Source organism: Neovison vison, chromosome 11, assembly GCF_020171115.1.
Source record: "Neovison vison isolate M4711 chromosome 11, ASM_NN_V1, whole genome shotgun sequence".
Taxonomy (NCBI): domain Eukaryota; kingdom Metazoa; phylum Chordata; class Mammalia; order Carnivora; family Mustelidae; genus Neogale; species Neogale vison.
This window is the reverse complement of record NC_058101.1, coordinates 78,727,706-78,755,200: the sequence shown is the minus strand read 5'-3', so window position 1 is coordinate 78,755,200 and position 27,495 is coordinate 78,727,706. Positions and strand designations below refer to the sequence as shown.

Here is a 27,495-nt window from a genome sequence, read left to right as displayed (position 1 = left end):
TGCACTATTTTATTTGAATTGTATACATGTAGTAGTATCACAATCTAGATTACAACTAATAATTAGAGTGGTCTGTAATTTTTGGTTAATTTAGCACAGAGAATGCCATTTTATTTATTTATTTGTATGTATTTCTTTCTAAGTATTTTACTTATTTATTGGCAGAGAGAGAGCACAAGCAGGGGAAGCAACAGGCAGAGGGAGAGGGAGAAGTAGACTCCCTGCTGATCAGAGAATCCTGGGATCATGACCCAAGCCAAAAGCAGATGCTTAACCAACTGAGCCACCCAGCTACCCCTAGATAATTCCATTTTAAAGACACATTAATGAGGGTGCCTGGGTGGCTCAGAGGGTTAAAGACACATTAATGGAGGTCATTTCATATCTGACACTGTATTTATGTGTGTGTATGTGTGTGTAGGTACATTTTAGCTTAGGAAACACAAATGAAATGAGAAAAGGGTTTATAATAAAAATTCTTATTAAAAATGGAAGGAATTAAAATAGCATGAATGCAGACATGGAATAAAAATATTTATTAGGGGAAAAACAGAATATTTATTAGGGAGAAAAAAAACAAAAAATTTATCTCCTTGAAATTTTTTATCTTATATTTTTAGTGTTCTTATATATAATATAAGGCTAAGTTATTCACAAAGGTACCTTCAAACTGAAATGTTATTCTTTTTTCTTTGTTTAATTGAAATAACTTAACTAAAAAAATAGATTTCTGAATGTCTATTTTGTTCACATATTTTTATTTTCTAAACTGTTCAACAAAAAGAAAGAAAAAACACTTTGACAAAATTTTGTTATCCTCTTATCTCATGTTAAATACAAATAATGAATACCCAATGGGTTAAATTATTGCAGCCAAAACTTATGTCCCAGTTTTCCCCATTGCATATTCAAGTTCATTTTATACTACTTACTGTTCCTTTACTTTTTCATCACTTTTTTTCCCTTTTGAAGAAACAGTCTGGTTAACATTGCTGTCCACAGTGTTCTCTAACATTACAGCTAATTCTTCCTAAGACATGCAAAGAATCAAACAGTGTAATTTTTTAAACTGGTTAAAGAAAAAGGAAAGAAAATGTTGTGTCTACTTCACTCACCTATGAACCTTTTTCATATTCTCTTCCTAAGTAACTGGAAGTGCCAGGACCACAGTTTACCTTCATTCTACAGGAAAATAAATAAATAAATAAATAAATCTGTAAGAATTCCAGCAAAAACACTGCATAGGAGCAAAAGTTGATTAGGTTTTTAAATAGAACCTGCTTTAAATGCAAAGAAAGCACGTTATTCCTTGCAGTTACTATCAATTAAAAATGTAAATGTGAATACCAACAAAGATAAATCTATATATATATGCAAATTTGTTTATATTAATTAGCAGAACTACCAAATGACAAAATGAGGCAAATGATTATGTCCATAGTTACTTCTTAAGATAGTTGGGCTATCTATAAAATACTTATTTTTTAGTTACAATTCAAAATCTAACCGTTGGTGGTAATGGATAGAGAAGAGGTTGATTTAGAAGTTGTAGAAGTTGTAGAAAAAAAGAAAATTATAAATAATAAACTACAGTCTTCTAACCAAGCTGGAAAGGCAAACTGAACAAATTAAGCATATTTTCCTATTTTGTTGCACAAATTTTTATAGACTGGCTAAAATTAGTAAGTCAGGAAATGACAAATGTTGGCAGGATGTGGAGAAAGAAGAACCCTCCTACACTCTTGGTGGGAATGCAAGCTGGTGAAGCCACTCTGGAAAATAGCATGGATGTTTCTCAAAAAGTTGAAAATAGAGCTACCCTATGACCCAGCAATTGCACTACAGGTATGTACCCAAAGATACAAATGTAGTGATCCGAAGGGGCATGTGCACCTGAATGTTTATAGCAGCAATGTCCACAATAGCCAAACTACGGAAAGAACCTAGACGTCCACCAACAGACAAATCGATAAAGAGGTGGTATATGTATATATATATACATATACCACCTCTTTATATATATATATATATATATATATATATATATATGAATACTATGCAACCATCAAAAGAAATGAATTCTTGCCATTTGCAATGATGTGGATAGAACTAGAAGGTATTATGTTGAGTGAAATAAATCAATCAGAGAAAGACAATGATCATATGATCTCTCTGATATGAGGAATTTAAGAGGCAGAGTGGAGGTTGTGGGAGGTAGGAAAGGGAAAAATAAAATAAGATGGGATCAGGAGGGAGACAAACTGTAAGAGACTCTTAATCTCACAAAAACTGAAGGTTGCTGGGGGGTGGGGAGGTAGGGAGAGGGTGGTTGGTTTATGCACACTGGAGAAGGTATATGTTATGGTGAATGCTATGAAATGTGTAAGCCTGATGATTCACAGACCTGTACCCCTGGGGCAAATAATACATCATATGTTAATAAAAATAATTAAAAAATATATGTCAATGGGGTTAAATTCCTAATTTAGTCTATAGATTACAAAATATCAAGACAGAATCTGTATACAAAATAAACAAATAAATAAAATCACCATAAAACCATTATGCTAAGGTGTAGATAACTACTTTTGAATAAACTTAGAAACACATCACGTTCCTAAATCATAATATCATATCATAAAAATGTTGTTTCCCTCAAACTAACATAATGTTTGCACAAAACTTAAGAAAATATGGTAAAAGTGGGCTTAATAACCTATAGTTCCTAAAAAATGTCATCATAATTTCCAATAAAAATATTTACATAAAATAAAAAATGAAAAACATACCTTATTTTATTAAGAAATACAATGAAAGAACTCAGTATGCATCAAAAAATTACAGTATATGATAAAAATGACACTTTAATTGAATTAAAAAGTGATAGTTTATATAAAAATGCTTTGGATTAAGTGGTGTATATCTGAAATGAAACACAGAACATAGCCACAAAAGTACTATGGTACATTTAAAATCCGTATACAACTTAAGCGCCAACAAACTAACAGACTATTTATTACTATAGGAACTATGTAAAATCAAGATGTATAATCTGAAACAAAGCCCCCAAAGATACAGACGTAGTGAAAAGAAGGGCCATATGTACCCCAATGTTCATAGCAGCAATGTCCACAATAGCCAAACTGTGGAAAGAGCCAAGATGCCCTTCAACAGACGAATGGATAAAGATGTGGTCCATATATACAATGGAATGTTACTCAGCCGTCAGAAAGGATGAATATAACTTTTGAATCAGCATGGATGGGACTAGAGGAGATTATGCTGAGTGACATAAGTCAATCAGTGAAAGTCAACTATCACATGGTTTCACTTATTTGTGGAACATAAGGAATAACATGAGGACATTAGGAGAAAGAAAGGAAACATGAAAAGGAGAAATGAGAGGGGGAGATGAACCATGAGAGACTGTGGACTCTGAAAATAAAACTGAGGATTTTAGAGGGGTGGGGAAAGGGAGGATGGGTGAGCCTGGTGGTGGGTATTAAGGAGGGTAGGCATTGCATGGAGCACTGGGTATAACATGTAAACAATGAATCTTGGAAGACTACATCAAAAACTAATGATGTACTGTATGTACTGTATAGTGACTAACATAACACAATAAAAAAAAGTCTAAGCAAGGCAAAAATATTGATAACATTAGTCTGAAGTTGGATTACTATGCCAATAAAGTTATATGCTGACATATAATATAACATCTAATTTAAAAGACGGACTCTAGACTAGTCTGAATAGGTTTATATCATGGCATGAATTTATTAGTTTTGTGATATATACAGATTCCTGTCAGGTTTCTCATATGAGAAAGAATGAGGATAATAAGTCATGCATACATAGTTTATAGTTTTGTTTGAAATTATGTATCAGTGTTGACATATATCGACAGATGGTAAATGTTCAATAACTCTTAAATCTTATTACTTGTAAATATCATCAATACACAGAGTTTTTATAAATCATTAAGAAAGAAAATTTAGAGAAGGGAGCAAAGGGCATTTAGGCCAACAACTGAGAGAGAAGGAAACTTAGAAACAAATAAATGCTCTTTGATTAGATTGGCAACATTAAAGTATGAAATTGCTGATCCAGACTTTTGGAATTTGGAATCACCTCTTTAATTCTATGCTTGCCAAAGCCATTAACAGGTAATCATACTTTTCTCTTATAAATCTATTATTTGGAATTAAACATGTCTTCATGTTCCAAAAAAAAAAAAAAAAAAAGAGAGAGAGAGAGGGAGAGAGAGAGAACAAAACCCCCAAACAACTTAAATGCACAGTACTAGAGAAATGATTAGAATAATTATGCTATATCTGTATGTGATCTGTATGTGCCCCATTGTTGGGCTTGATGATGTGTGTTTTGGTTCAACATCTTGTGAATCTGCCCCTTGCTATGAGGACAGAGTGTTTCAGGGGCTCAACCAACAGCCTCAGTCACAGAATGAGAATACACAGGGAACATTAATTTTAAGTGACCTATATATAGCCTGGAGCAGAGGCTATAGTTTTCATGAAAATGAGTTGGCTGTAGTTTTCATAAAAAATGAATCAGAAATAAAATTTGTTAGAGTGTATTATGCTTAGTGAAATAGGTCAATCAGAGAAAGACAACTATCATATGATCTCCCTAATATGAAGTGGAGATGCAACGTGGGTGGCTTGGGGGTAGGAAAAGAATAAATGAAACAAGATGGGATTGGGAGGGAGACAAACCATAAGAGACTCTTAATGTCACAAAACAAACTGAAGGTGGCCAGGGGAAGGTTGGTAGGGAAAGGGTGGTGGGGTTATGGACATTGGGGAGGGTATGTGCTATGGTGAGTGCTGTGAAGTGTGTAAACCTGGACTGTACCCCTGGGGCTAATAATACATTATGTTTATAAAAAATAATAAAAAAAGAAAATTTGTTATTGTTGTACACAGAGATTCAGAGATTATTTGTTTTTGCTGCAAAAGTCAATCAATAATTCTACAGTGAGATAATACAAAGCTATTTAAATAATTAGATATATGCACATATAGTAACATGAAGGTATAACAGATATAATGTATGTGTGTGTTTATAAACTGCAACTTAATGAGTATTCTCTAAATTCTGACGTTTTTTAAAAAGCATGTTTAAGGGCGCCTGGGTGGCTCAGTTGGTTGAGCAACTGCCTTCAGCTCAGGTCATGATCCCGGACTTCCAGGATTGAGTCCCACATCGGGCTCCCAGCTCCTTGGGGAGTCTGCTTCTCCCTCTGACCTACTCCTCTCTCATGCTCTCTCTCACTCATCCTCTCTCAAATAAATGAATAAAATCTTAAAAAAACAAAAAAGCATGTTTAAAATATTTGTAGTACAGATGTTTTATATGTGTATGAAAGTCCTAGGAATTACGGGTATGGAAAAGGGCTGAACTTTAATTTTGTTTAGGATGAAAGAAAAAACAACGTTTAGGGTGGGTAAGAAGAACAAGATTGAAGGTGAAAATATTAATTTTTATACAACATTTTGCTTATTTACCTTATCAAAACTATCTTCCATTGCTCATACAATTAATAATGATAAATAAATTACTAATAATATCAAAAGAAAATGGTAAAAATTCCATATAGAACTATTTTACATCATTTTATTTCTTTAAAAACCACTGAAAATAAGGGCACTTGGGTGGCTCAGTCAGTTAAGTGTCCAACTCTTCATTTTGGCTCAAGTCATGATCTCGGAGTCATGAGACAGAGTCCCTCATTGGGCTCTGTGCTCAGCAGGGTGTGTGCTTTAGATTGTCTCTAACCCTCTTCCTCTGTTCCTCTCCCACTCTCTCTCTCTCTAAAATAAAATAAATAAATCTTAAAAAGAAAAACACTGAAAATATTCTTAAAGGAAATAAAACTTGTTAGAAATACTAACTTCAATTTTAAAATGAAATAACCCTTACTAGAATAATCTTCTAAAATCCGGAAGTTCAGAACAAATTTGGTGTGAAAACTGAGAAATGATAAAAGCTTCCTCAAATTTTGATTTTTAGGTGAATAATCTAGGGAACAACAAAACTAGAGATTGTTCACACAAAGATGCAAAAAAGCAAATGGCAGAATTGCAATTGCAAATCTAGAGGACTCTATTCTCCAAGTAAAAAGCATTCCAAGTATCTTACAGTTTCTCTAACTGACAGAAGTATAGAAGGAAGAAAGAGCATTGATCACAACACAATACTGTGGATTCAGATGAAGGTTTTTTTTCTGTTAACCACATTCACCTTATAAATGAGGAAAACTGAGTGAAGTTGGTCCATCTGGAACAGAAGATGTAACGGATGGATTCACTAGTGGGAAGGACAACAAATTAAAATTGATGAAGTTTAAGATTACCTCTGGTTTCTTCCACACCACTACACATTAATTACTTTGATGGGTATTTATGCATTTAACTTGCAAACACCAAGGAAGAATTTAGTCTTTACTGAATTTTGATGTACAGGTAAGAATCCTATTCTTAAACAGGTGGAAAAACATCTCATAGCACATCCAGTTCAGAAAACTGGGAAGCGAGTTCTACAAAATTTTGAGGGTGGACAAGTATGACATGTGACATTGATGTCTAGTCAAGTAGTCGTCCAAATAATAGACCATAAGAGCAACTGATAAAAATTTTTAAATCAAGTAAGAATTTAGGAAATATATATAGACTTTGAGTAAATTTTGAGTCAAAAAAAAAAAAAGGTTAATCACAAAATCTAGCAAAGCAAGATAGGAATCACAACACAACATATGGAAATGGGAGCCCTTCTTAAATTAACTGGTATGGCATTTAAGACATTTAAAAACTAAAGATAGAAAATAATCGTTAGGCTGTGATATGTAATATAATAGCATTGGTAACATAAATAAAATTTTGAGTTAAAAGATATAAAATAGATCTAAACATGCTTTCTGTTCTTAAGCAGCAAAATGATAATAATAATCACAAATGATAATAAACACAACAAAAGTAATTCTAACTTAAGTGTTGCCATAAAGTGTTTCATTTGGGACATACTGATACTAACAAAGTAATAGTTATCAAATTTAAGTGGATGTCCTAATTTTATTTGGCAGACTTATTGACAGAGGGGTATTTGCTGGGAATTCAAAGAAATACAGCAACATAAAACATGATACTGATTTGGATCCTAAACCGTTTAGGACAAAAGAAAGCTGTTAACATTTTTAGGAGAATTGGGGAAATGTGAATATGGAATAGGTGTTGGAAAATGAAAAACTATTGACATAGAAAATGTTACTGTTAACTAAAAAAAGCTTGGCCATATTATGTAAAATGCGATATTGATTTTATAAAATATGAATCTATGTTTATACAAATACAGAAAAAGATCCTGAAAAATATAGTTTTAAGAGTAGTTCTCTGAAGGATAGGAAATGTGGTCAATCATTTTGTTTTTATGCTTTCCTGTATTTTCTCTTCTTGAATAGTGTTATATAGATAGATAGATATAGCTATAGATATATACACACTATATATATATAAAATAATTTTTTTGTTCTCCATTTGAAATGTTGCATAATAAAAATAATATAGAGATGTATGACTACTCTGTATTTTCTGCTTAATTTTCTTTGAAACTTAAACTGTTAGAAAATATAAAATATGTTAAAAACAATATATAAACTAATATGTAAGTTATTTTTTATTTTATGTTCTCATCACAGCTCATTTTTGAAAACATATGAATGAATTTTCCTTAAGTCAGAAATTTTGGATTCTTCATTTTCCCCATAAACTTCTAATTACATTCCTCTCACATACAGTATTTCAGACCACACTATCACACTGTTTAATAAAAAAGTATGTAAATTGAAATTTAATATATTTAAAGTTTTCCTTGGACTATAAACTTCTAAGTACTGAAATATCTTCAAAATTGAATTATCATTATGAATATTATTTTTAAAAGCTAATAAAATATAACTATATTTTAAGCAGACTAAAATAATAAAATTATATGGGAAATATATCAGTAAGTGGGCTTAATGAAACTGCTTTCTTTCACTGATTTAATGTATCTATGGAGGATTCTACTTGTAACTAGAATGACATTAGTTTGCAGAAATTCAGGCACCAGTGAACAGAAAGTACGGGGCTTCTAGTAAGTGTAGGTCCTATAGAAAATAATTTAATGATTCTTATTTGATGTATTAGTTACCACAAAAGAACATATTGTGTTAGGGGTATTCTAGTAAATAATAAATGGAATAAAGAAAATAAAATCACAAGGAGTGCATGGGTGTCTCAGTTTGCTGAGTATCCAGCTCTTGGTTTGGCTCAAGTCATGATCTTAGGGTCCTAAGATTGAGCCCTACTGCTTTGGGCTGTGGGCTCTCTGGGGAGTCTGTTTGGGATCCTCTCCCTCCCCCCTACCACCCCTGCTCAGGCATGCTCTCTCTCTCCCACTCTCTCTGTCTCCCTAAAATAAATAAATAAATCTTCAAATAAAATTGAAGGGAAGTAGTTGTTGAATGAAAGCTGCTATCAATATCTCTTATTATTGTGTTTGACTTCAGAATCACTCCTCAGGAGTCAATAGAATCTTTTGGACTACTGGAGGTTGGAAAAGTCAAGATCATTACATGAAAAATGTCAAAAATGGTTCCTGTTTCCTTACTCTATCACCTGTCTATACCCAAAATACTCAAACATAGGTCAAAATATCCCATCTCTAATGTCATGCATCTGTTTTAACAGTTTTATATATAACACAGAGAATGATTAAGCCTCACAGTAGTTCACAATGGCTTGGAAGAGTAGGTTTCTCGTACACTGATATTTTAAAAATGTCCCTTTTTTTTGGAAGGTTTTACCTCTTGAGAAATGTACCAAATTAAATATCATGAAGAGTGAGAGGATAAGGCTTTATTCGGTAAAGTAGAGTTAGTGTTGCTCCTGAGGGCCTTCTCTAGCAGAGCAATTTAGGAAAGATTACAAAGAGAAGTTGATCTGAATGTTGATTCCCTTAAAGAACTTCATGCTGGAATAAACTCATTGGAAGGTCTTTTTGTACCCCAGGGTTCTCCCTAACCAGTTTGAAGGACACTTATAAAGAACAAAAACAATTTAATTGAAAATGTGGCAGCTGGAAACAAAACCTAGTACATAATAGAACACTAGTGAAAAGAGGATAAGAACATGAAAAATCAAGGGTGGATAACTTTTTTCCAAGTGGGTTGGCTATGAACAGGGAATAGAAATACATGTAAAAAGAGTAGTTTCAAAGGCTACTGAGACCACTATCCTAGATCTGAAATAGAAAATCACTGTTAGGGCCGATTTAATGGGCCTGCTTAGCCTATTAGGGCCTGCTTAGCCAGAGTGATTCTATATCGCCTAGGTAGCCATATTGTTGTTTACATCCATGGACTTCATTCTGGAAATAAACGCCCCAGTCGTTCCTGGTATCAGTTCTGGGTATCGATTCCGGGAGTAAACGCCCTAACAATAGAAGCCATGTACCTTGAGGTCTGCAGTTATGCTCTATAAAACCAGCCTGTGACATCGGGATGGGGTCGCTCTCTTTGGAGGCGGCCCTGGCCGGTCAGTCTGACTTCTAATGCTTGGTGTAGAATAAAGATTTGTGTAACTTTCACTTTGTCTCAGTCTCATTCCTTTGATAATGTACCCCATCTATCACAATGCTGAATTTATTGCTTATTATAGTAGTAAAGAACTATGCTCATAAGGACAGTCTCTTTGAGCAGAGAAGATTGCTGAGTTGATAATAGGCAAAATATTAGTGATCAGCATTTGGTGCATTACCTGAAATCTAAGTCAAGTTGGTGGGTATCTACAGGAGAAGTCTCACTCAGATAAGACTGTTTTCACTTAGAGGCAAGTTAATTGGAGAGCTACAGTCTTGATTGGAGGACAATCAGAAGCAATGGAATAATGCAGATTGAATGTCTTGCAAAAGCATGTTCCCTGAGCAAGCTGCCCTTGATCACTTAAATTGGTTTAAAATAAATTCCGGTAGATATATATATATTTTTTTTTATCATGGGCATGGGACAGTTTCTATTCCAATAGTTGCCATCCTATTGCTTCACTTCTTTGCAGCAAAATTTTTCCAAAAGAGTTGCCTATATTCACTGTCTGATTCCTTTCCTCCAATTTTGTCTTATAATTTACTCTATTTGGGATTTTTCCTATCTCCCAACACAAATGCTTTCATTAAGGTCATAGATCCTCTATGTTGTTATATCTAATGGTCAATTGTGAGTTCTAATCATGCTAACCTATTAGTGGCTTTTGCACAATTGATCACTCTTCCTTCCTCAATATTTTTTCTTTTTCATTTTACTTCTGAAACAACAAACTTTTTAAAGAAATTTTCTTCCTGCTTTAATGTTCTCTTCTTCCTCAGTGTTCTTTGATTTTTTTTTTTCATTTTTATCCTTGGACTCATATAGGGTTGGTTGTTTGAAACTTTTTGTTTTATCTCAACACCCAGTCTTATACTGATCTAATTCACTCTAATGACTTCAAATGCCATCTATACGTTAGAAATTCTCAATTTATATTTCCCCTGAATATAGTACATGTGTCATGTATCCATGTATTCCAACTGCTTTCTGAAAATTTCCTCTTGGTGACCAACTGTGACTTCAAAACACTCAAAAATGATCTGTAGGGGCACCTGGGTGACTCAGTGGGTTAAGCCTCTGCCTTTGGCTCAGGTCATGATCTCAGGGTCCTGAGATCGAGCCCCGCATCGGGCTCTCTGCTCGGTGGGGAGCCTGCTTCCTCCTCTCTCTCTGCCTGCCTCTCTGCCTACTTGTGATCTCTGCCTGTCGAATAAATAAAATCTTAAAAACAAACAAACAAAAAAACCCACTCAAAAGTGATCTTCAAATATCACTCATCAAATTCCTCTGAAGTAATTTTCTACATTTCGGTTTATAACTCTGTCTTAGAAATGCTTAGGCTTCAAATTTGAGTGTTATCCTTATTTTTTCCTTATGAATTTCATATCCAATTCATCAAACAATTATTTTGATACCCTTACAAAATCTAAAGTTTAATTACTTACCACTATCTATCCCTGGGTCTCAGTCTTTACCATCTTTCGGCTGTATTATTGTTGCACCCTCGTTACCGTCTTTCGAGCTTTCACTACTGAACATTGTCATTATGTTCTCTACATAGTAGCCTGAAGGATCCTTTTAAACATATTTAGATTGCACCACTTCTGCTCAAAATCTCCAATGATTCTCCATTTCACTGAAAGCAAAAGTTAACCTCCTCCCCCATGATCTACAAGATCCCATCCCCCTTTTCTTCCTTGACTCCATTCTCTACATCCCCTGTTCTCGCCAACTCTTCTCTAGCTACGCTGACCTTTTTGCTGTTATTCACATTTATTGAGTGCTCCTTCTCAGAATCTTTGTACTTGCTGTTTTCCATTCACTTCCCAAGATATCTTCTTGGCTTCTTTGCTCACCTTTTTCAAGTCTTTGTTCAAAAGTTATTTACTCAGCAATGCATCCTCAGTGATCTTATATAAAAATTGCATTTTTCTTTCACTTTTCTCACTCGCTATCCTCCTTAACAGCTTTTTTTTTTTTACACCTTAAAAATTCCTTCATAGTTTGTTTCTTTTTGTCCAAGAAGGCAGATATTTTTGTGTACTATGTTGACTGCTATATCCCATGATGTAGATTCTTCTCTTTTTTTTTAAGATTTTTATTTATTTCTTTGACAGAGACAGATCAGAAGTAGGCAGAGAGGAAGGCAGAGAGAGGAGGAAGCAGGCTCCCTGCTGAGCAGAGAGCCCGACGTGGGACTCGATCCCAGGACCCTGAGATCATGACCTGAGCTGAAGGCAGAGGCTTTAACCCACTGAGCCACCCAGGCACCTCTGATATAGATTATTCTTAAGCAAATAATAACCATCAAATTTTTTGAGTAATCAAATGTGTGGTCAAGTAATTTTTATTGATATTATAATTATATCTTTAAGTTAATAGATAAAATATAATTGAAATGGTGTCAATATACAAAAAAAATTTGAAAAAAGGAAAGAGAGATCATGTTAAGATTAAATATCTAGAGATACGGAAAACTGTTACTTGCAGAGTACAGATAGAAGACATTAGATAGGAGGGTCATTTCATTTGAATAAGAGGTTGGGCAAAAAGGGATTGTTTATGGATGCATATAAGTTTACAAATTTAGTGGCTAGATGTTGAAATAATTTCCCATTTGAAAGTTTCTTTTCTTCTCTGTTTACTTTGGCAATATAGTCATACTCTTAGAATGAGCTAGTTATTGGAAAAGTAGACTTACTGAGAAGTATGTAGTGATGTACATTATAGATGGTAGGTTGGTATGCATTATAAATGAAATCAGTCTACATTTTCTTTGATCCCCTGCAAAAATGTTAAATAATCTGGAATCCCAGCTTATTTATAGTATGATTTTTTGGGAAAGATTTTATAGGAATACAATGAGAATCCAAGAAAAATGATAAATATCTCAGTAAAATCATGGTTAATAGATTGACCAGGGAGTTCAGACTACACAGTGAAACGCTGAGGAAGAGGGGAAAGTGTATGAGTTTCAAAAAGCTGTGGATTCAGAAGTTATTAAAACTTTCAGAAGTTTGGGGCATCTGGGTGGCTCAGTGGATTAAAGCCTCTGCCTTTGGCTCTGGTCATGATCCCAGGATCATGAGATGGAGCCCCGCATCGGGCTCTCTGCTCATCGGGGAGCCTGCTTCCCCATATCTCTCTGCCTGCTTCTCTGCCTACTTGTGATCTCTCTCTCTGTCAAATAAATAATTAAATTCTTAAAAAAAAAAAAAAAAGCAAACTTTCAGAAGTTTAACAGTCTGGAGTGATAATTGTGAGCATGGTAGGTAAATACAGAGTTGAAGAGATGAGCAGATCTAGAAGATAATAATCTCTCTTAGGAACTGGTGATTCATACAGATCAGGTGTCTAGTTTGAGGATGGAGAGAGAGAGAAAGAGAAAGCCTGTGATCCAGGTTTCAAAAATACTTGATCAATGTTAGTGGTGTATCTATATAGAGATCTTTTTTTTTTTTAAAGATTTTATTTATTTATTTGACAGAGAGAGATCACAAGTAGGCAGAGAGGCAGGCAGAGGGAGAGAGAGGAGGAAGCAGGCTCCCCGCTGAGCAGAGAGCCCAATGCGGGACTCCATCCCAGGACCCTGAGATCATGGCCTGTGCTGAAGGCAGCAACTTAACCCACTGAGCCACCCAGGCGCCCCTCTATATAGAGATCTTACTGGTAGGTAAAATATATTTTTAAAAGGAGAGAGAAGCATAAGTAAATGACAAGAGTTCAATACGACAGTTTCCTTGTTTTGTTTTACTTTGTTTTTCATGAAAGTAGTAATCAGATTGCCAGATGGGGTCTTGGGGCTAAAGTAAGAGTGATTAAAGTCCAAAGATTTGTTCACCAAAACTGAGCTATTTTTGGTGTGATCAAGGGCAGCCTCATTTTCTGGGGCTCTTGGGAAGTCAAAGTCTTTAATAGAAAGATAGATTTCATTTCAAGCACAAAAAGGTTGGAGAAGTAGGTGATCTTATGCTTCATTAATAAGGAACTTAAGAAGCCATAGTTTCCTAAAGTTTCCCAAAGAAATGGAAACTAAGAATTCTGGTCAGAGAAAAAGCAAGAACAAAGTAACAAGATGACCAAAGACAGTGGAGACAGTGTGCAGAACAACTGTAACATGGAATTTGTGGGCATGGAATTTGTGGGCATGGAATTTGTGTTGAGACTGAAGAAATGAGCAAGAGTCTTGACATACTTAGTTGTTTGTCAGACTAACACTGAACAGTTTTCTCTGGATGATATAAATAGGCTACTCTAAATTCAGCTGTAGCTAGAATCTCATTTCTCCTTGATCTTTATTTATTTTTTTATTATTTATTTACAGAGAGAGATCACAAGTAGGCAGAGAGGCAGGCAGAGAGAGAGAGAGAGAGGAGGAAGCAGGCTCCCTGCTGAGCAGACAGCCCAATGTTGGACTCGATCCCAGAACCCTGAGATCACAACCTGAGCTGAAGGCAGAGGCTTAACCTACTGAGCCACCCAGGTGCCCTCTCCTTGATCTTTAGAGATGAAAGCCAGCAAGATATGAAGAGTGATTCTGGTGGCCACCCAGCTAGTCAGGCTGTATGAGGACTTGGTTTTTGTTGTTGTTTTTTACTCAACCTTCCTCTTTTGATAAAGTGTTTTCATAAATATATGGGGAGACTTATTTCATAGTTTTGAACCCTAAAAATTTTAAATTATTTCTAAAGCATTGGGTTGGGGATTAAGTCCCACTTACTTGATTTCAATTTCTATGTCTGATAAAATGGATTTAGTATCACAAAATATAAGCACAGTCTGGATGTGAAGCACCAAATCTAAAGGCATGAACAATTTCCACCTTACTCCTTTATCTTAAAAGGAGTGTTTTAAGGGATAGTGTCAGAAGGAAGAACAATATAGTAGCCATACAAAGCCCTATTTTTATTTTTCAACCACGAAAGTATTTGCTGGCCCACAGATAATATATTTGGAAAATGTTTACCATCATTATCATAATGTAAAACCCCTGGATTTTTGTGTTCAAAATATTACAAAGTATAAAATTCTTTAAATGTAATGTATAAAAATACACAATTCATATTATCACTATATGAAAATGACATTAAAATTTACACACTGAAATAAGTAGTCTTGTTTCATTTTATACAACCCTCTAAATTCTGTGTTTAGTATATTCCAGAAGAAATTTTTTTCTGGGACACTGAAATCCTTTATTCCTCAATTTTTAAAATAAAATTTTTTAGTATAGTTGACATACAATGTTACATTAGAAAAAATCAAAGTAAAGTGATCTCATTTCCAGCAAAATTTTATTATGGCTGTTTTATTTATAAATAAAATAAATTTAACTATGTGTAGTAAATAATTTCAAAATGCAGGATTTAAAAGTTTTGCTTTAAAATTATAATTTTATAACAAGGCAAAATTAATCCATTTTTGGCATTTTTGTATCAATGTTAGATTTTTGTATTATTATACTTAAATTTTCCTGTACATAATATAAGTTTATTATATCTGGTCTTTTTTTAGAACAATTATGAAATATTTTATATTACCGATGTATTTTGTATGTTAGGTGTGTTTTGAGTGTTAGAATTTCATACTATAGATTGGATCACTGGAGTCTAACAGGGTAATATGATAGAAGAAATAGAAATAAAAATCAGATTTCCAACATTCTCTTTTTTATTTTATTCCTAAAATAATAGTTTGACCTTCAGCCTCTCACCAGGAAATATCTATTCCACTCTGTTCAGTGATGCCTAATAATTCTTTATCAGGTGACAAAATGTGCCATTACCCAATTAGGACAAAAGACCCAGGAAAGATAAATTTAGGAAATATAAAACATAAAAATCTTTGGGCCAGAAAAGAAAAGCGCTATACCTTTATTGACTAGATAGTGCTAGTGTTCTACTTAGCACCTAATATTTCTGGCAAAGAAAATTAAAATCCAGAGAGAGGGCATAGATTAAGGAAGAAGTTAATTAAACCGAGTTTTCATTCCATAACCAGTATAATATACTGTTTTCTATTGTGTGTCATCAAAGATTTTTACAGAAAAAAAGAAAACATTTGTTCCCGTATTCCCTGCCTTTTGCTCTGTCTCTAGTAGTCATGATACCACCACAACAACGTGCATCTTGACCCCTCACCCTATTTTTAGTGTCTTTGTATACATTTGGATTAACTTACTGCACTTGATCAGATATGTCTCAAGCTATCATACCATTTAAACGTAGTATCCTAACTCTCATGCATTCATATCATTGTTTTCTGAACTTAAGTATTTATATAAGCTAGTTAATTGATATTTCATTTAGGTTATTTAGGGTAAACTATGCATACCACTTATTCCATTGTGCCATTATTGTTCTGTTGAATATATATGTACATATACACATAGGTATGCATTGACCATTTTTGCTTATCAAAATTCTGAAAAACAGTATCAAATGGTTGCTAGTCTTTTTATTTGTATTAGCTTTTATGTGCTAAAAGACAACCTCCAATTTATTCACATTTAACAGGTAAAGGTGTTCTTTGTATAAGAGCTATTTGATGTCTAGAAAGCCTGCAGAGTCTTTTATTATGAGGCCTTCTGGCCATGATTATTTCCAGAAAGGAAGTTACATTTGACAATAAAAAAAGAAAAGAAAGAAATTCTAGTCCTGAAAAATTTGACCTCAGCTTCAGACATGGAGCCCATGTTGTTTTGATGAGCTCAAACTCTAATAACATAACTTCTTAGTGAGAATAATGCCTGTGTGTATGTGTGTGTGCATGCACATGTGCGCATGTATTTTTATTGTTTTTCAAATCACCACATCAAAAATTCCAATGTCAAAACAAAGAATCTTTGAAAGCATGAAAAATTACTGACATAACTTATTTTTTTTGCAAAGTCTTACCATGAATGAATTCTCAAGGACAATCAAGAAAACTGCATCTATAGAATTTTATTGGATATATATGAATGTACTACATTTAATATCTTGATTATTTCTGCTCCTGAAATATAATGAAACTTTGAGTAATTGAAATTTAGGCAGTCTAAATTATTAATTGATCTTAAATTTATTAATTTATAATTAATCTTAAAATTGGGTTATATCATTTGTTCATTCTCATTTATGCAGAGGCAAGTGCAAAATTAGTTTAACAAATTTTTCTCTTATATCACTTTACTTGTTAATTGTTTCATAGTGTTTCTCCTTTAGAATAGCTTACTTCATAATTTCTAACAGTAAGAGCTAGAAGTACACCAACAATCAATATGTAAATATCTTGATTACAATATTAATCATGAAACTAACATCTATTTTTATTTAAAATACATCATCCTGGGTCTTGAGCTAAATTTTTTAACTATTTATTTAATCCTCACCATAATCCTATGAATGGAATATTGCTGTTATCTTTCTTTTACAAAAGTGTTTCTTACAAAACCTAGTCTTAGAAAGTTTAATCATCCCAAGTTAGATAAGAAAATAATAGAATCGGAATGAAAATTCAGGTGGTTTTACTTCAGATCACAAATGCATACATACTACTCCTTTATCTTAAGTAGGCCAGTAATGTGACATACTAAAATGATTTTTTCTTAATTTGTGTATTTTATCATATCATGAGGTATTTTTAAGCTCCTCATGCCTCTTTATTTTATTGTATATTGGTGACTTAAGGAAGGCAAAATGGCATGACAAGTGTTCAGATCAGACATTAGTCTTTTTTGACACTTCTCAGTTTTTTTGAGCTGAACTTTTCTACTTTTTTTAACCTGATGAAATAATATTGTACTTTCAATTATTGGAAAAGATGACATTACACAATATTTATAAATAAAATCTTATAATCCATACATTGTGTATATGTCAGTTGTTAACATTAAGTAGGACCATTGCTCTCTGAATTATGTGGAATAAAGAAAAAAATAGATAATAAATAGGCTACTGTATAAAAATTCATAAAATCTTTGAATTTATTTTTTCTTCATCTGTTCACTTTTCCATATTTCTTTGCTTTTAGTTTATAACTTTCCATAAAAGGTCAAGTAAAATCATTACTATTTAGTATTAAATGGCTAACATGTGGCTTCATCTCCCTGAATAATTAGGTGGATGCCTTCTTTATTCTGCTGAAGTTCTGGTACTTCACTCTGGAATCATTTCTCCTGCCCAACACCTGACAAAAGCCAGCCTTGCATTGTCCCAAATCTAATGGATTTAGAACTTCACTGTTGGCAAAAGAAGGGAAAAGAAAAGAAAGAAAAGAATAATATCTCTCTGCATGAAATAAATAACAAATAAATTCTAGTATATTGACAAGAGATGATAAATTCATTTGCATTAAAGCATGCTTGAATGATAATATATTTTCCTAAGATATTTGTATTTTAACAAACAATAAAAACTTTCACATAAAGAAATGACTAATACTGAATTTTAAGAACATGATCCCAGGGTCCTGGGATTGAGTCCTCCATCAGGCTCCTTGCTCTGTGGGAAGACTGCTTCTCCCTCTCTCACTCCCCTTGCTTGTGTTCCTTTTCTCGCTGTGTCTCTCTCTGTCAAATAAATAGGTAAAATCTTAAAAACAAAAACAAACAACAAAAAGAAAGAACTGGAAAGTTGACAGATTTTTTCTCCAACTAATGTATTTCTTTTAAAGAGAGAGTTGTTAGATGTTGGATATTTGTGACCTTCAGATTTCCTTGACATTAAATCTTTAAGTCAGGCTTCTTACATAAAATATGATTCTTAATAAAAACCTATTTCAAGACTGAGGAGTTTTGTGAAATAAGAATTACATACATGAGAGAAGTAAAACCTATTTCAAGCTACAATAGTCTATAGGATTTCAGATAAACTACCCAGACTTATGGACATTGTTCTAAAAAATTTATATGCCCTGACTAATTAACTTGTATAATAATACTTAAAGTTAGGTTCTTTTCCCATTATACAAAATGAAGAAACAGAGGCACAAATGCTATTAAAATTGCTCTCAAGTTACAAAGCTAGTGGGTGGCAGAGAAGGACTTCCAAACCTAAGCATGCAGCATCGGTAACCATTATGCAACACTGCTTTCTGATAATTCAGCATAGTTATTTTCTTGTGCTGGATCAGAAACTTCTCTGTTACTCAAGTAACTTTTTATATTAGCAAAGGAAGTCCCAGAAATCTACTGGAATTGCCATACATCATGGTTTTTGTTATCAAACTTTAGAGTTTTCACTCTGGAATCATCAGAAGTGCACTTATCTGTGAACAGAGAAAATAGACCTTTACTCTTATCTGTCCTTTTAAGGCAATAAATGTGATAAGATTCCTTTTCACTAGGGCAGCTTACTTATTTCTGACTTTTCTTGTTTTTTTTTTTTTTTTAATGGAGTAAGTTAACATTTGGCAGCTTTTTTCCTACTGACAACATAGCTAATGCTACAACCTTTCTCTTTAGTAGAAAGGTGTGTGAATAGCCATGTGTCAACCTAACCAAATTCTCAGTAAACAATCCTTCCCACTTGAATTCCCTTGTTTAAATTGCTTTTGAACACTTTTATACTCTAAATATTTTGATTTTTGAGTGAATCAACTTTTCTGAACTTAATCAGGAAATATTTATTGTCAATTAAAAACTGTAAAAGAGAATGAGAACTAATTTTTTCATTATATCTATTTTCCACTTTAAATGATCTTAACCATCTCAGGTTGATGTTAAATAACATTTTAGTAGTAAATGAATGTAAATAATAATAAGGCATTTTAATTTCTTATAGTTCTTCTTCTTATAGTAATCTGAAGAACTTTCTGAACATCTTCATCTATCTTTTTTGAATACAATGATTTTCCTCATCAACAATGTGCATTATGAAACCCACTTCCTCACAGTACTAGGCTGTGCAGTTTCAGTGTTGAAGAAAGTGTGATAATATCTCTTGAAAAGATAATACATTTCTTTCTATAGTGCATCTTGTCAGAGTATCTCTAAGCAATTAAAAATAAATGGAAAATACTGTTCTCAGGAAAATTTGTTTCACAGTTAGAAATAGGTACATCCATTTCACCGTTGGAAATATTGACAACAGATTGTGATTAGATCAGTTTTTAAAAGCCGAAAGTTTTCCAAGAACTATCCATGCAGTCTATAGACTTCCTTATGTTCTAATCTCTAAGTAACTCTTCCTTTCTTTTCCACGTAATTCAATCCATGAATTGATCTTTCCATGCACCATTTTGCATTACAGTACAAATTTAGGAATGTCAATGCAGCATAGTACATTAAACTGAATATTGGACCACGATTTGAAAGAAGGAGTTTTTAGTGTTGTGTTTACAGTTTTTTGATATGTTAACTCTAAGCAAGTATTTTCCATTTTAAAATCTTGTTCTGGGGCACCTGGGTGGCTCAGTGGGTTAAGCCGCTGCCTTCGGCTCAGGTCATGATCTCAGGGTCCTGGAATCGAGTCCTGCATCAGGCTCTCTGCTCAGCGGGGAGCCTGCTTCCCTCTCACTCTCTCTGCCTGCCTCTCTGCCTACTTGTGATCTCTGTCAAATAAGTAAATAAAATCTTTAAAAAAATAAAAATAAATAAAATCTTGTTCTGAAATAACCAAATCATTGATATGATTGCCTTGCCACTGTCAAAGAGTTTTTAGGAAAACAGATGAAATAAAAACAATACAGATTGATGCTACAACTATTACATATGTAATTTATGATGATGAATATCATGAATATCATAATAATGATAGTAATAATAATGATGATGCAGGAAAACGATATTTTTGTAGTAACAGATGAGTTATCTTCAAGAAATAACCATTAAAAATGTTTTTTTGAATACTTTCTGACTATTTCACTAAGAGTCCAATGAGCCATTGTAAGTAGACTTCTGTTAAATATATGATGATTTATTCTTGCAGGAATTCACACAATATTGGTCAAAAATATTTAATCCTTTTCAAAATATAAAATGGAAAATATTGTAGTCTCTTAGACAACTAACATTCCTAAGTATGGTTTCTTGATTAAAAAAACAAATATATTATTTTTGTGTACATAAATTTGCACAATTTCATCATCAATTTTACATAACTAACTTCCCAAAATTGGGTTCAACGTTACTTGGAATAGAACCATCCATATAAACATAGTACAGGCAGTCAATAATGGCAGCATGTCTCTTAGATCTTGGTTTAGTTATCACAGGTACAAATTATACAACCTAACTATGGTAGACCTGTCTCTGTTCCAATGCCAGTTTGAAAATTAATTGAGCCAAGTAAAAAGAAAGGAACGGAAGGAAGTTCAATTTAGCCCCAAACCATAAAAGTAATCTTTATTTACAGGCTCAACAATAAATAATAACATTTATACCTCTAATACTAAGATGCTTTGTGTAATTTCAGTATGGTTATTTACATATGGAAAAATAAAAAAAAATAATAATTCTCTAAAATATTCATTAACATTTCTTTTACAAGTGTACTAATGGAGTGACAACAGTTATGTTCCTATTTTTCAGTAAGAAACCCCAAAAGCCAGCCATAAATTTTAAAAAAATGGAAAAAATGACAAAACTGTCAGAATCAGTATCATCTGAACCTTGGAAACTAATCAAAAGCTTTTGGGAGCTCTTCTTCTGGGCCAAGGGGGTGGGAATAAAACCCCAAATCTTATTAAAAATAGTGAGTTTTGTGGCATTTTAATTTACCTTAGATTCATATTCTGTTCCCCAGCTCAGTGGTAGCCTTGAAAACACCAGTGCTGGTATAGGAAAGAGAAGTTTGGAAAACATTCACAGATTGTTTTTAGATGATGTGTCTAGTGGCTTCATAAAAGTCCCACTCAAAAGGCTTGTCTTTATATCACCAAACCTGAACTTGATTTTTACTAAAGTTTCTGTCCAGGGACATTTCTTTAAAATGTTTATAAACAAATGTTTTATTTACTGCTGCTGAGGCAATAGTTAATAATTGGGGCAAATGATAATCTAGCCAAAAAGCTTCAAAGGAAATTTTCAGGGTGAGATGCTGGGGAATAAGGGATCTAAAAAACGTTGACGTAATGGTCTGAAAATATTCATGGAATAACCTCCATCTTTTCGTACTGGTTGAAACATGACTTATGACCCAGTATGTGATTATGTGATCTATTCTGGAGAAAGTTCCATGTGCTCTCTAGAAGAATGAGTATTCTGTTTTTTAGAATGGAATGTTCTCTATGTATCTATGAGGTTGTTCTGGTCCAATGTGTCATTTAAAGTTCTTGTTTCTTTTTTGATCTTCTGCTTAGATGATCTGTCCATTGCTGTGATTGGAGTGTTTAGGTCTCCTACTACTAATGTAGTGTTATCCGTATATGGTTTTTGGTTTGTTTGTTTGTTTGGTTTGTTTGTTTTGATTATTAATTGATTTGTATAATTGACTGCTCCTACATTGGGAGCATATATATTTATAATTGTTATATATTCTTGTTGGATAGACCCTTTAATTATGATAGAATGTCCCTCTACATCTCTTACTACAGTCTGATTTAAAATCGAACTTGTCTGGTATGATCATTGTTATCCAGGTTTCTTTTGAGGTCCATTGGCATGGTAAATGGTTCTCCATCCCCTCATTTTCAATTTGGAGGTGTCTTAAGGTTCAAATGAGTCTTTTGTAGACAGTATATGGATGAGTCCTTCTTTTTTATCCAATCTGAAACCCTGTGTCTCTTGATGGGAACATTCAGCTCATTCACATTGATAATAACTATTGAAAGATATAAATTTTGTGCCATCATATTGCCTGTAAAGTCCTTGTTTCTATAGGTTTTCTGTTTCTTTCTGCTCTATGTGACTCTTGGGGTTCCTCCTTGCTTACAGAATACCCCTAATGTTTCTTGCAGGGCAGGCTTGGTAGTCACATATTCTTTCAGTTTATGCCTGTCCAGAAAGCTCTTTATCTCTCCATCTGTTCTGAATGACAGTCTTGCTGGGTAAAGTATTCTTTTTTTTTTTTTTAATATATTTGACAGACAGAGATCACAAGCAGGCAGAGAGAGAGAGAGGAGGAAGCAGGCTCCCTGCAGAGCAGAGAGCCTGATGTGGGGCTCGATCCCAGGACCCTGGGATCATGACCTGAGCTGAAGGTAGAGGATTTAACCCACTGAGCCACCCAGGCGCCCCCTGGGTAAAGTATTCTTGGTTGCATGTTCTTTTCATTTAGTACCCCAAATATGATCTGCCAGCCCCTTCTGGCTTTCCAGGTCTTCATGGACAGGAATGCAAGCTAGTGCAACCACTCTGGAAAACATGGAGGTTCTTCAAGAACCTTCAAGAACATAGAGCTACTCTATGACCCAGCAGTTGCACTACTAGGTATTTGCCCCCAAAACAGAGATGTAGTGAAAAAAGGGGCACATACACCCAATGTTCATAGCAGCAATGTCCAAAATAGCCAAACCGTGGAAGGAGCCAAGATGTCCTTCAACCCATGAATGGATAAAGAAGATGTGGTTCATATATACAGTGAAATATTACTCAGCCTTCAGAAAGGATGAATACCCACTATTTGCATCAACATGGATGGAACTGGATGGTATTATACTAAGTGAAGTTAGTCAAGCAAAGAAGGCAATTATCATATGGTTTCATTCATATGGAACATAAGGAATAGTGTTGAGGACCACAGGGGAAGGGAGGGAAAAGTGAATAGGAAGAAGTCAGAGAGGGAGATAAACCATGAGAGACTCTAGACTCGGGGGGAAAAAAAAAATTGAAGGTTACAGAGGGAAAGGGGTGGGGAGATGGGGTAACAGAGTGATGGGTGTTAAGGAGAGCATGTATTGAGATGAGCACAGGGTGTTGGATGCAACTAATGAATCACTGAACACTACATCAAAAACTAACGATGTACTAGATGCTACCTAACTGAACATAATAAAAAAATGAAAAAAAATAATAAATAAGACAAAAAGCTTCGACATATTCTTGGAAAACTAGAAGAACATGCACATGTTTAAGACCTAGAAACCTCTAACCTCTGACATCTGGCTGAGCTTGAGACCACACAAGCAGAATCAGAAGACTAAGGTAGAGTTAAAGGCTTCTTGGTTGAGTTTTAAAGGTATGTCTCAATACATACAGAACCACTCTGCAAAACTCACATGGAATTGGGAGTTTTTTCTGGTTCCAAGCATTTCAGAAAAAATGTTTAATCCTTAGACAAGCTAACAGAATAGAGATTTAGGCAGTTACATATGAGAAAGAATACATCTTTATAAAATTATTCCAGAGAATTTATTAAACAAGGAATAAATAAATGAGCAGCAGCAGCAAACTCTCATGGAGAGGGGAAAATCTGATTTCCAGAGCTGGCACATTATAATATTCAAAATGTCCAGAATTCAACAAAAAATTATGAAATAGAGTGCCTGGGTGACTCAGGGCATTAAGCCTCTATCTTCAGCTCATGTCATGATCCCAGACCCCTGGGATCAAGTCCCAAATCAGGCTCCCTGCTCAGCAGGGAATCTGCTTTTCTTCCCCTAGCTCATGTGCTTTTTCTCTCTCCCTCTTGCTCTCTCTCTCTCTCTCTCTAAGTAAACAAATAAAATCTTTTAAAAAAATATGAGGCACACAAAGAAACAAGAAGATACAACACATACACAAGAAAAAAGTGATCAAAACAAATTGAATAACCATAGGCACTAGATTAACTAGGTGAAGAGTTTAAATCAGCTATTTTTAATGGGTTTGAAGAGCTTAAAGAAACCTTGTCTAAAGAACTAAAGGGACACATTAAAATGCTATCTCACCAAATACAGAATATTAATAAACAGACATAAATTATAAAGAGACACCAAACAGAAATTGTGGAAGTGAAAAATATACTTGAAATGAAAACTCCTCAGGAAGGACTAAACTTTCTGTGAGTATGCAAAAGAAAAAAACCATTGTACTCGAAGATATGTCAATTGAAATTATCCAATCTGAGGAAAACAGAGAAATAAAAATGAAGAAAAATGAACAAAACCTCACTGATCTGTGGGACATCATCAGATTTCCTAACATATGCATAATGGGAATCCCTGAAGGGAATCAAACAGAGAAAGAGACAGAAAAATATTTGAAGAAATAGTGGCAAACCTTCTAAATTGAATGTTAAGGTAGTCTTTAACTAATATATCCAAAATATTCAACAAACTACAAGTAGAATTTAAAAAAAAGAAAAGTATGCCTGAACACATCATAATCAAACTAATGAAGTCCCAAAACAAAGAGGGAATATTGAAAGCAAGGAAACAGTTAACTTCTTACACACAAGGGACCCAGAATATGATTTGCTTATGCTATCTCATGAGAAATCCTGGAAACTAGAGGAGAATACAGAATCGTATGTTCAAACTGCTTAGAGAAAAAAATCTGTGAAACCGTAAATTTTATATTTGTAAAAACTCTCAAAACTATTGAGAAATTTTAAAAAAAGAAAAACTTTTACTAAAGGAACACTGTTCAAAACAAACAGTCTGAGATTCTTTGAATGTTTTATCTTCATACCTGGAAACAAATAGTTTATCTTGGAGAAAAGGAGTCATCATTTATCCTAATGTTGCCTCATCAATGGTTGACTTGTGAGACATTTTGCCTCTCAAGAAAGAGTCATGAAAGTAGAGCAAGAGACAGAGAAAGAGAAAGCAAGAAAGTAAAAGAAAGAGCAAGAAAAGAAAGGGAAAGAGAAAGATTGTATTTTTATTATATTTACGTATTTATATTACTTTGTTTCTATTTATTAATTTCTCCTTTCTACTATAGCAGCACATTTAATATGCAAAGATGTATTTGTATTGAATATATTGAACTAAATACATTTTACTGTAAGTAAAGAAAGCTAACATTCACACTTTGTAACTCCTTTATCTATTACTTTCAACATCAGATTTTCTCAAAAACAAATTATCTGTTTTATTTGTCTTTAAATTTCATCTCATATTATCTTCTCTAGTTTTTCCAAGCAGGCTTTCCTTCTCATAATTCTACTGAAAAATTTCATTACAGTCTCACTAATGCCCTTGACTTATTTTCAATTTGCATATAACTCAGCCTCTCAGTAGTCTTGATATCCTTGAAATTTCATCTTTATTATTTTTCTCCCTATTATAACTCATTTGTTCCATGAATTAATATGCCAGTTTTATACATATTAACTGCAGAATCTCTATTTTTAACACGGATATTGATTAGGGAATCTGACTCCTAAATAACTGTCTATCTGAAACCTCCATTTGTGTGTCTAAAAGTATCTAAAATGTAACATGATATAAATAGAAACTCTGTTTCCATATCCCACCCCCAAGTTTGCTTCTACCCAATTTTGTCTTATATTACTTATATGCTAGATTCATCTATCCAGTTACTTAGGCTTATATATAATTCTTGTCATCATCCCAAATACAACATATCAAATTAATATGAAAGATCCATTTCTCCTACCTCTTAAATATTTCTTAAAATACAGAATTTTCTCACTACTGCCATTGTTACAACCTTCATTCAGGCCACCATCCATTACCACTCACCTGGGTTATTTTCTCCAGATCCCTGGGTGCTCTACCCACCGCCACTTTTTCTCTCCTACAGTCCAATCTCTGTCCATCTCCAAAAACAAGTCAGGAAGGTAGTCTTAAGTCCAAAATTATGCCGAGTTATGCCTCTAATTAAAACCCTCTAATGTTTTTTCATTGCTGTGATATCAACTGAAAAAAGAAATTTTGTAAGGACTGGAGGAGAAAATGTTTTTTGATGTCCCTTTCTTAAATTTGACAATCATGTATTTTATAAGTCTTCCAAATTTTGTCACCACTCTCACTTCAATTCTAACTATACAACAATATAAGAAACATATTCAACAATGAAATGAGTTAGCTCGGAGTGATACTATGGTGATAAGAATAATGTAGCCACAAATACACATAAAAGATACCTGTCAAGAATACCGAGTTGATACTTCAACCAACTTAAGCAGCAGTTTTAGGAGGGAGATTTCTAAGTGTTAGAGGGGTTTTTAACATATCAGAGTCTGTTTGATAAACAACTGAAACTATGTACAAAATTGTATTTACACAAATATTTTCAACCTGTAATGAGACTTAAATTATACATCTGCATTTTTAGTAGTATTCTGGTAAAATGGAAATTGTAAGATTTTTAGTCACACTAACCTAGCAAATACATGGTGAGAGATAAAATATATATATATATATAAACAAAGTAATTGGTTTGAAAAGGGTACAAATAGCCTTTGAGTGTGGCAGTGCTCTAAGCAAAGCTATGGAGCAGTATAAGAGGTCTCTATGCTTTTCAGAAAAATACAGAAAATGAAGACATAGTATGTAAGGTCACCACAATGAGTTTTGTAACTTAAACCTGCAAAGAAACTGTCTTATCTTCCAGGTTTTTCATGTGTGCTTTTTTGTTTGTTTGTTTGTTTTACTTTGTTTTGTTTTGTAATAAATTCACTTTATTTGTGCCTATTTGGCATTATTAAATCTAATATTCCTTTTCTGGACTGATTTTTCTTAGAAGAAAATAGGGAATTAAACTGATTTTTAACTCAAGTAACATACATTTAAATTTTAAAGCTCAAAGTTTCTAGAATTATGACACCACAAGAGAATTTATGGTCAAGTTCCACCTTCAATTTGCATAGTTGAGGCTCTTACAAAATTACAACAGTACACTATTTATTTACTTACATTTATTTTTACATCCTGACAACTCATCTTCAGAGGATATCCTTTACTTTTCTCTTGCTTATTCTTTACCAATCCAACACCTACACTGAAGTTGTAGGTCTGTTCTAAGTCATATGCCAATAGAAATT

The 27,495-nt window shown here is 33.6% G+C and overlaps 1 long non-coding RNA gene across 1 annotated transcript; it reads right to left on the bottom strand.

Annotated features, from left to right (window-relative positions):
- Positions 1-943: 943 nt before the first annotated feature.
- Positions 944-27,495, bottom strand: LOC122890108. The gene is made up of 4 exons (XR_006381058.1): positions 27,368-27,495; positions 26,192-26,368; positions 1,116-1,182; positions 944-1,030 (listed from the first exon to the last, which is right to left on the bottom strand). It is a non-coding gene; the product is annotated as an uncharacterized LOC122890108 (long non-coding RNA).